Below are 11327 nucleotides of genomic sequence, written 5' to 3'. Positions count from 1 at the left end.
TTCAATATATGTTCAAGGAGTTCTTACAAAGGTATATAGTCGTGTAACCACCATTACAATCAATATACAGAATATTTTGCTATTTTGCTATTGCTATTACAATAGCATATATGCTATAACATTTTGCTATTGCTCCAAAAAGTACGCTCATGTCCCTTTGCCATTTCCCCCCTCTCCGAGCCCTTTGTAACCACTGATCTTTCTGTCTCTACAATTTTGACTTTTCCATTATGCCATATAAATGGTCATTTGATATGTGGTCATTTGTGATTGACTTCTTTCACTTAGCATAATACTTTTGAGATTCATCCATACAGCTACATGTATCAGTTTCAGTAGTTGTCCGTTTATCACCTTTTTTTTTTACCAATTTATACCAAAGATACCACAATTTGTTAAACCATTCGCCAATTGATGGGCATTTGAATGGTTTCTACTTTTCGGTGATTATGAATAGAGCTTCTATGAACATTAAGAGTACACGTCTTTTTGTGGACGTATGCTTTCCTTTCTCTTGGATAAGTACCTTAGAATGGGATTGCTGGGTGCTGTGATACGGGGATGCTTAACTTTTTAAAAAACTGCAAACTGGGTACCATTTTGCACCCCCATGGGCTGAGTGTTTTACACATATTTTATCACAGTCTGTGCCTTGTCTTTCCATTTTTCTTAACACTATCTTTTGAAAAGCAGGAGTTTAAAATTTTGATGAAATCTAATTTATCAATTTTTATTTTTATGATGTATGATTTGTGTTTGTGCATAGCTAAAAATCTTTATTTAGTTCAAGGTCACAAGGTTTTATCTTCTATTTTTCTTCCAGAAGCTTTATAATTTTAGTTCTTGCATTACTACTATGATCCGTTTCAAGTCAATTTTTGTATGTGGTTTGAAGTAAGGGTCAAGGTTAGTTTTAGGCATATGAATGTCCAATCATATACCAACACAATGCATTAAAAAGGCATCAAATTACCCCCATCAAACTACCTTGACACCTTTGTCTAAAATCAGTTGACACTACACATGTGGGCCCACATCTGGACTCTTATATTGTTCCATTAATCTATCTTTCTATACTTGTATGCCTATGCTATGTGTGTGTGTGTCCAAATCCATATTGTCTTTATTTTTGTAGCTTAAAAATCGTCTTCAAATCAGGTAGTGTTAGTTTTCCAATTTCATTCTTCTTTTTCAAAATTGTTTCTGCTATTCTAGATCCTCCGCATTTCTATATAAACTTCAGAATCAGTTTGTGAATTTTTACACAAAAGCCTATCAGGGGTTTGATTGGGATTACTTGTATCTATAAAGGAATTCATTTTGATAAATTAGATGAACACCATCCCTAATTTGGTCAAGCTTTGAAGCAAGCTTTGGTATTTTAGAAAACTGTTCAGTTTTTAATTAGGTTGAGTGTTTATTTCGAAGCCTGTGATTCTCACCTTCTCTTCTGAGTCTAGGATGCAATGGAAAGAAGCATCACTCTGGTGACAGAAACACCCGGGATATGTGTTTTGTCCTTGAGAGGAAAGGCAGTTTCCTCTTTCAGGGGAACTCTGTCTACGTCTGTGATAGGTAAAATCTCACAACTCAAACCCAAGAGAAGCTGTTTCAGGCATTCCCAAATAACCACCCTTCCCTCCTTTGTCAAGAGCAAAGTTCATCGGATTTAGGAAAAGTGGTCTCATTCACAGCCCAAGCACACCACAGGCCCCAGGAGAGCGTGTTCTGGGAAGGGATTGAGGGATTCCAGGGCAGAGGCTTTCTGGAAGCATTGCCACCACTAGCAGGGGGTCTTCGAGATGAAGTATCCAGAGTAGGGGCCATGATTGCCACCCAGCCAGTTCCCCAGGGACTACCCTTAGAAAACCAGCCTGTCAGCAGCAGAATTGTTGCCTGTTCTTTATACTGTGAATTGTTAGCAGTTTCTAAATAGACCATTCATTTTTCCTTTTAGCACAGAAGGGTCTCACAACTCCAAATACCACCAGGGGCCTGAATGTTTCAAGTCAAAACATTCCCCAAACCACAGCCCTCGGGTGAGAGGCCGAGCTAGCCAAGGGTTGGAGGAAAAACAACCACCTACCAGCCTGGAAACCACTGTGTACACAGGAGGCTGCTCGCCTTGCTCACAGAGGCTGGGAGACTGAGCATTTTCACTAGTGAGACTTAATCTGATAAAGCCACCTTCCCTACACTTCCCCTCTGCCCGAGGAAATAAACCCAGTCCTGGGGCTGGAGGCTTCGCGTGGGGCGGGGCCGCCCAGGGTACCTGGAGGACCTGAGCCACTCCTGCCCCGCTTCTTCCTCCACGATGTGATAAAAAAAGAGAGAGAGAGAGAGAGAGAGAGAAAAGAGAGGCTTTTGCAACAGGCCCGGTGCAGCATTTGATTCGGGGAGCAGCGGAGCGGTGTCAAACCTCTGCCAGGACCCTGCTGCGTCTGCCCAGCAACTCCAGGAACACGAGCGCGGCGGCGCTGCAGAGACGCTGGCGCGGGCACCAGCCCACCGGGGAAAGCCGGGATCTCTGGAGTTGTGGCTCCCAGGGCCCCCGACCGCCATCCAGCAGGCAAAAGAGATCCCGGAGGTCCTAGTGGAGCCGCGCGGTCGGCGGTGCTGCCTGCCGGGCCGCTTCCTGCGGGAGGGGCGGCTTCGCCAAGTGCCTTGAGATCTCTGACAGGATGAGGACGCCAAGAGGAGGCGCTTGGCCGCAAGATCCTGCCTGAGTCGCGGCTGCTCAGGCCGCACCGGAAGGAGAAGATGTCCTTGGAGATGTCTGTTCATTGCCCTCTCGCCCACCAGCACGGAGTCGTAGGTGCACGTGGACACGAACTTCATGTTGGTGGTGCTGGGGCGCTGCTGCCGCCGAAGATCTCCCCTGGAGCCGCACCGGCGGAGGAAGGCGACGACCCAGCCCGAGGTCCGCCGCTACCTGCAGCACGTGGTCCTCGGCTGCCGGTACCTGCACCCAAACCAGGTTATTCACCGGGACCTCAAGCTGGGCAAACTCTTCCTGAATGACGATCTGGAGGTGAAAATAGGGGATCTGGCCCGGCAACCAAAGGTGAATATGATGGGGAACAGAAGAAGAAAACCCTGTCTAAATACGTAGCTCTTGAGGCTCTGAGCAAGAAAGGGCACCGTTTCCTGGTGGACGGGGGGCCTATTGGGTGCATCATGTTGATATATACCTTGTCGGTGGGTAGATCACCTTTTGAGATCTCTTGCCTAAAACTGACCGACTTCTGGATCAAGAAGAAGGAATGCAGGATCCCCAAGCACATCAACCCCGTGGCCACCTCCCTCTTCCAGAAGATGCCGCAGACAGGTCCCACTGCTCACCTGATCATTCATGAGCAGCTCAAGACGAGTCCTTTACTTCTGGCTACATCCCAGCCCATCTCCCATTACCTGCCCCACCATTCCATCAAGGTATTCAATCGCTCCCAGAAGCCTGGATCCCAGCAACAGGAAGACTCTCATAGTCCTAAATAAAGGCCTAGAGAACTCTATGCCCAAGACTCCCTGGGGAAAAGAGGGACCAGTGGTCCAGGAGACCAGAGAGTGCCACCTTGGTGACATGCTATAGCGGCTGCATAGCGTGAATGCCTCCAGGCCCTCTGAGACGGGCTGGTGAGGCAAGAGGAGGCTGAGGGTCCCTCTGGCACCCCCATCTTCTGAGTCAGCAAGCGGGGGACGATTGGGACAAGTGCAGCCTCGGGCATCAGCCGTGTAGCAAAGTGTCGGGGGTGTTCTCCGATGGTTGGACTCACCTCATCCTCTGGTGCCTTGGTGACAGTCTGTGGTTCATAGAGCACGGTGGTGCAGAGTTCTCCCTCGCCGTGAGTTCCCATCCCAACTCCTCCGTGAAGATCACTCTCCAAGTACTTCCAAAACTACATGAGTGAACACTTGCTGAAGGTGGGTACCCACGGGAAGGTGATGAACTAGTCCAACAACCCTACCTGCCTACCTGATTCTGCAAGCACAGCACCATCATCCTGCATCCTGCGACGTCTTCCAGGACCACAGCAAACTCATCCTGTGCCCAGCATGGCAGCTGTGACCTACATCGACTAGAAGCCGGATTTCCACGAGTACTGCCTGAATCTCCTGGAGAAGCACAGCTGCCCCAAGAGTCTGGCAAGTCAGCTCTTCTATGCCCGCCCATGGTGGACAAGCTGCTGAGCTTTCGCTCAGCCAACAACCACCTCAGGACCTCCTCGTAGCCCCTCCCCTAGGACTACTGCCCCTCCTCACCCCCACCAGCCCCTTGGGCCCCTATGGGTTAGCTCCCACCGTGCTGGGTTTACTGTGATATGTCCCCTCACTCAGACCGGGTGGCTGGAAAAAGAGCTATGTCTTCCTTGCAGGTGGGAATTGCTATTAAGTTATTTTTGTACATGTTGGGGTGTAGGTTCTACAGTCTCTTCACCTTCCCTCTCAACCCCACCGTATGAATTGTACAGAATACTGCTATCGAATTTGGGACTGTCTTTTTCTTGGCTTTATACACATTAAACACATGTGAATCTTTTTAAAAAGGTGTGGGGAGCGCTGATTGGTTGCTGGTTGTCACGTGCACTCAGTGGCCACCTGGCTCAGCCAGTCAGCAGCAAGAATTGAGTACTCTGGAGGTGCTGTGCAGAGGTGGCTATATGGGCTATACGAGATGCCTGCCTTCATTGCCCCTTAGCCCAATAAGTCATGTAGCAATGGTAAACAAATTCAGTGACAACGCATTAAGTCCTTCACAAAATGCCTTTGACAAAAGGCGGTCGTCTGCTGAGAGCTGTGGGACCCTCTCAGCTGGTAGGGCCCTGAGAATGCTACAGTGACCCTGTCATGGGGACAGGTGTGTCAGGAATGGTCTTGGGGGAAGAGGATGGAATTTATAAGACCTCCTTTGAATGACCAGTGCCGACTCTGGTGGCTCATCTAGCTGGCATGTAGAAACGCTGGAAATGCTAGCCGAAAGCTTGGGAAGGCAGAGAGGGAGAGAGAGAGAGGAAGGCAGGAAGGAGGGAAGAAAAGCAAGGAACCCCCTGTGGTAGGTGCTGCGAGGGAAGGGCTGCCTGGGGTCCCGTTCATGTGCTCACAGCAGCATATGTCCACTAGTGAGGAGTACTTTGTGGATTCGGTCCAGGAGAGACACATTTAGGGTGCCTGTTTCAGCTGAAGGAAGGCCAGGTGAGAGCATACTGGAAAGAAGTTCGAGAAGTTGGCTCAATGGTGGCCCAGGCAAAGACTATGACCAGACTGAGATGACATGGCATGCTGACCCAAGGCACACATGTCGGTGGCACTATGGCCGAATGGTTATAAGCCAGGCCTCTGGGTCAGATGATCTGATCCTGGTTCTACCACATACTGCTGTGTGACCTTGGGCAAGTTACTCAATCTCTCTGAGGCTCAGTTTCCCCAACTGTAAAATGAGAGAACAGGGCTTACTTTAGAGGGGTTATCTGGAGGAATATGTGAGAGAACATTTAGTCTCTGTTCCACATGTGGCAGTGACCATTAGGAGGATGGATCAGTTGGGGACCAGTTGATGGCTTTGATGTCACACTTCCCCCCAATGACGTGGACTCTGCCAGTGTTTGGTAGACTCAGCTTCTGCTAAGAAGCTCACCTCATCTGGGACTTGAGGGAGGGAACTCAGCTCTGACTATGACCAGGTTTCAGTATGTGAAGAGATTTGCTTACCCAGGTCCTCCTACTTACCCCGATGACACTATTTACTTATATTTTGGAAAATCTTCAAGCTTTTTCCTTCCAATTGTGTGCTGGGGGGAGGAGGGGTGGGAATGGGGAGATGTTTGTGGGCCCTGTCAGGAGTCAAAGGGGCCCCTGGGGCACCAGAATCCCACTGCATTGGCAGGGGCACAAATCCTGGCAGATTATGTCAAGGATAAAAGAGGATTTAGGGTGACGATTTAAAGCTTCCTTTTCTCCTTTTTTGGGCAAGGGCCTGGGAAGAGGGGGTGGGAACTGAAAACAGACAGAGCCTTGTTAGTGACTTGAATTTTCACATGTAGAATGACGGAGCTTTGGAAAGGAGTTTCTCCTTGTGTGCCCCTCCCGTTCCACGCCATCTAACCTGATCTTTAAATTGGCGACTCCATTTGTATTCCAGTCTGATCATGGGAGACTCGTATCCCTGTGGGCCCCAGCCTTGGTTTGTAGCAGACGGGAAGTGTTCAGGGGAGCCTTCAGCTGACACAAAAGGACTGTGGGGAAACCAGCCAGCATCCCTCCCTCCCGGCAGCCTCACCCCACAGCTGGGGCCCTGGGAAGCAGGGTGGTGGCAGGTCAGTCTTTACAACTGCTTTTTATTGGATCCTGTCTGCGTTGCTTGTATTCAAGGCTCTCAGTCCCAGATATGAGAGCAAACCACAAGAACCCTGCGTCAGGTCAGTGACCAAGCGCCGAGCATATCAATGACCAGAACTCCGGGAACAATTGGAGCAAGTGCTTGAAATTCCAGCCGTGAGCCCGTCTGACCCACATGGGGGGATGCATATATCTTGGGTAACATCCCAGCTGGCAATTCCCAAACTCACCAGGCATTCAACCACTGCAGCCTCAATTTTAATCATTATACCACCACCCATCACCCCACTCTAGCTCCGCCCCATGGAACGTCCTGGGTGTGTAAATCCTGTTCTTTTTATTCAGCTGAGAGATGCTGCAGAGAGGATGAGAAGCCACTGCCCTCAGTCCCTTGCAACCAGGGACCCTGCTTTTCTGGGGGTGGAATCTGCCTTCCCTGAGGTTTGTCAATTTGGGGCAAAGGAACTCATTCCCTAGATGCTGTGTTTTATCCTGAAGGCATCTCCCAGAGCCAGGGGTGTACTGAGGGCTGAGGGCAGCTGGGTGAGGAACACCACAAGGTAGGAGCAGGTTTAGGCTTCTGCCTGAGGTCAGCGATGAGGGCTAAACCTCCTGCCCAGGATGGGTGGGTTCACGAAATTCTCTTTCCTTGGAATGGCTTGAGCAAAATCGTGTCTGGACACCAGATGAACCCTTGAGGCCTTTCCCTAGCCTGAGCTCTTCGTCTTCTAGGGCTTGATTCATTCTCTTGTCCCATCAACACGAGAGACTCACCTTCATGTGTCACTGGGGGTCCTCCTCACTCCCCGCCTTTCCTGGCTCATTCTCACCATCGAGCTTGGTAGCAGAGTTGAGTGCTTCCTTTGCTGGGCTCTCACAGCCCCTTGGAGTGTGTGTACAGACCCACGCCCTACTATTCTGTAGCTCCCTGGGAGCAGGGTTTATTCTGTCCAGCTTTGTTTGCTGGTGCCCATCTCAGTGGCATGCTAGGTAGACAAATAGCCCGGGGACCCTCCCTGTGTCTCACAGTGGCCTGGGGAGATGCTTAAAAATGCCCAGCCCTCCTCCCAGAAATCCTGACTTAAGTGACCTGAGGTCTGGACACTGGTGGTCTGAAAAGCTCCCCATGTGACCTAATGTGCAGCCCCTGTTGAGACCCCCCCCAGAGTCGACCGTTAATGAAAGCTTGTCTTCGAATGAACCAATGACGTTTGTCCAAGTGATGCCTTCTCTTTTATTTGTGCGTGTGTGTGTGTGTGTGTGTGTGATCCTCAAGTCCTACTCACTCCTAGCATTTATCCCCTGTTAATGCCATTTGTTTGAGCCATAAAACTCTTGGAGGAACCAAGTTCTGGAAGGAGAGCTACTGGCAGGCCTTTCTCCTCTGATGTTTGGAACTGTGCTGAACAACTCACTACGTCTTAGGAAGTTCCCGCCTCCAGCACGTGGGATTCTCTCTCGTCCTTCAGCGTCACTCCATACCTGCTAAACCTCTTCCTCAACGTTTTCTAGACTGCAGACCATGGTTTCTGAGCCTTGTGGGAAGTGGTCGTGGGCAAGTCTGAGGGGCCGTGTGTGAGGCCCCAGGTGGGCCGGGCAGCCTGGACGGAGATGCACGTGGACAGCATGTGTTATGCAAATGGGAATTACATGAAGTGATTGATAGAGTATCATTCAGGGAGAAAATGATGAGAGAAATCAGCCCACAAAACGTTTGTCGAAATACCATACGATATCACTTATATGTGGAATCTAAAATACGACATGAACCTATCTACGAAACAGAAACAGAGTCACAGCTCTAGAGAACAGACTTGTGGTTACCAAAGGGGAGGGAGATGGGGGAGGGATGGATTGGGAGTTTGGGATTAGCAGATGCAAACTATTTTATACAGAATGGATAAACAACAAGGTCCTACTACATGGTACAGGGAACCATATTCAATATGCTGTGATAAACCATAATGGAAAAGAATATGATAAAGAATGTATATATGTATAACTGAATCATGTTGCTGTACAGCAGAAATTAAGACATTGTAAATCAACTATACTTCAATAAAAAAAAAAAAGTTTGTCCAGTCCAGTTCTATGCGCAGCTCACTGCTAGGGGCTGTGGGACTTCAGGGGATCTGCTCTCTGTGTGGGAAAACCACAGAAGAGGACCTAAATATATGAGATGAAGCACAGATTTCCAAAGCTACCAGAGCTCTGAGAGGAGTGATGTCCATTCCCGGTAAAGCTTTGGTGTCTCATCCGTGGCTGACGGCAGCCTCTGAGTCTAAACCAGCTGCAGCTGGTCACTGGCATGAGGTCTTTTTTTGAACACACAAAAGAGTATAGGGAATATTTTCCAAACACACACCCTATTTCCCCATATCTGCTTCAGTTAATTTTTTAAAAGACTGAAACATTGTTAACCCTCCCCTGTGCCACTTCCTGCCCTCCCTCCCCCCTCCCTTTCTTGAAATTGGTATTTATCTTTCCCATGTATGTTTTTCTATGCACGTTATAATACACGTAGGGCATTCACACACAATATATATATGATTTTGAAAGCTTTCAAACTTTATATGAGTGGCATCATACTGTATCCTCTGCATGTTTTCCACTCACTGCTCTGTTTTTGAGGTTTATTCATGTTGATACAAAATTAACTAAACTACTGTTTATCCATTCTCTTTTTGATGGGCATTAAGAGTGCATTCTGTTTTTCCGTTAGAAATAATGCTACAACATTGTCTGTAATGTATAGTTTGGCGCACATCTTCCTTCCTTCCTCCCTCTCTACTTCCCTCCCTTCCTTCCTTCTTTCCTTCCTTCTTCCTTCCTTTTCTTTCCTCCTTCCTTCCTTCCTCCCTCCCTCCTTCTTTCCTTCCTTCTTCCTTCCTTCCCTTTCTTTCCTCCTTCCTTCCTTCCTCCCTCCCTCCCTTCCTTCCTTTCTCTACCTTTCTCTCCTTCCTTTCTTTCTCTTCCTTTTGAAGTATAGTTGATTTACAATATTGTATTGGTGTCAGGTGTACAGCATAGTGATTCAGTGTTTTTGCAGATTGTACTCCATTATAAGTTATTACAAGATAATGGGTATAATTCCCTGTGCTGTACATTATCTCCTTGTTGCTTATTTATTTTACGCATCTCCTTGCACACAGATGCTCCACTCTCTCCCTGAATACTCCCTCCATGACCATCACAGCTTTCAGACCTGCTACCTGCCTCCTCCGGGCTCTGCCATGGGCTCACCCTTCCTCAGTACCGGCAACTCGGCTCTTAGTAAGTATTTGAACTTGACCTGGTTTCTAGGCTTCACCTTACACTTGGAGACCTAGTCTTACACCACAACTCTCTGTGGCTCAAGCCTCTCAGGGCTTCTACCCCCCACCAACACCTGGCCTCTGCTGAAAGGGAAGTTCTGTGGCAGGAAAGATTGGCATGTCTTGGGTCATAAGACGAGGTCTCATACAAGTGGTCAGTTTTAACTGGACCTCAAAGGAAGTTCAATTTTCTGTAATAAGGAGAAATGGGAGAGTCTTCCTGAGGGGAGAGCAGGAACCAGAGTAGGAAAATAAACATGGCAGGGTAGTACAGGGTAAGGACCCGGCTAAGAGCAGTGGCCAATGGAAGCTGGGTTCTGTCAGAGAGTGGGTAACTTGATGTGAATCTAGTAAGTTAAAACTTCATGCTCCCCACCAGATGACTTTGAGCTTTCGGGATGGAAATGGTGGGTGGGCAGTGCCAGTGGCAGGGGTGCTGGTGGCCGGGAGACCCCTGAGGAGAAGCGCCCGTCCTCTACAGCCATCCGCTGGGCCAGGCCGAGTGTGAGCACTTGTGGTCTCGTTTCACTCATTTCCCTCTGATTTGTTGATGAGGCTTTATCCAATCGGTCTTCCTCTTCCCTCCATCACTCACGTGTCCCTTCCCGCCACTCCCGCTTCCAAGTAAGAGAACTCCAGGCCACCACGTGCAGGCTTCAGTCCAGCTACGACCAGTGGACTGGACACTGACATTGCTTGCAAGAGCTTGGGGAGCGGACACGAGGGGCAGTCCTGCGGTCTCCTCTGCAGCTTGACTTCTCTGTGGCTTGAGGTTAAAGGAAGCTCCCAAAGTTCCCAGTCAGGGCTACAGGGGACCAGCATGTGTGTATGTGTGTGAGGTGCAGTCGGGAGTGAGGTGGGGTTAGGAAACCCTTCAAGCTTGGCTGGCCTTGTGATTTCAAGCGAGCTTCTGCAGGGAGAAACAGGCTTACTATTTCGGAAAGAACAAGCTTGGGTCCCAGGTTTCCTCTGGGCAGAAGCTTGGGCTTTTGCCTTGTTTGACAACCTGTAAAACTCAGCAGTAAATCTGAACTTCCAGCTCCACTGCTGGCAGGAAAAACCCTGGGAATAGTTATCAACTCTTTCCCCTTGGCTGGCAGACCCTCCCTTCCACTCCCTTCATCATTCCCACCCTTATTCTCACTACCAAACCATTAGGAAATCACAAAGAAAATCTGTTCCCAAGAGCCACGGTGAAGCACAGAGGCTGGCTGGGCTGGCTGATCAGATCAATGCCTGTCAGAGGCGAAAAGGCTGGTGCTACAGGGAAGACAGAACCAAGAGAAACTGCTTTTGGCTTCATGCTTTGAGACTATGTGTGTGTGTATTTCTCTCTGGTAGATCCTGGAAGGCGAGCGTAGTGGGAGAATCAATTGTTTTCAGCGTCCAGAATGTGTCAGATAGTCATGGCGTTTGAGGGTGGGGGACGAGAGAAACTCTAAGGCACATACCTCATTTTTCATACTGCTCCCCCTGCATCTAACTTTGGAGAGGGGAATTCCTTAATTCCTCACATCCCTGACCCCCTACCTGGGAGACCCCAGTGCCCGGCATACACTGTGTAATTAACAAATGTCAGCTGGCTGAATGAGTGCCTTTGGGAAGTGGGTGGTTGTTTACTGAGCATTTACTATGGGATCTCCTCAAATCAAACCAATGAGAAAAGTATTGTTTTCAAGT

General features: G+C 48.8%; 1 pseudogene; it reads left to right on the top strand.

Moving 5' to 3' along the window:
* The first annotated feature begins 2666 nt into the window (after nucleotides 1-2666).
* Nucleotides 2667-4229, top strand: LOC114239052 (serine/threonine-protein kinase PLK1-like; annotated as a pseudogene).
* Nucleotides 4230-11327: the final 7098 nt, after the last annotated feature.

The sequence above is a fragment of the Balaenoptera acutorostrata genome, chromosome 1, assembly GCF_949987535.1.
Source record: "Balaenoptera acutorostrata chromosome 1, mBalAcu1.1, whole genome shotgun sequence".
NCBI lineage: Eukaryota > Metazoa > Chordata > Mammalia > Artiodactyla > Balaenopteridae > Balaenoptera > Balaenoptera acutorostrata.
The sequence above is the reverse complement of the archived record's forward strand: the minus strand, read 5'-3'. Positions and strand labels throughout refer to the sequence as shown.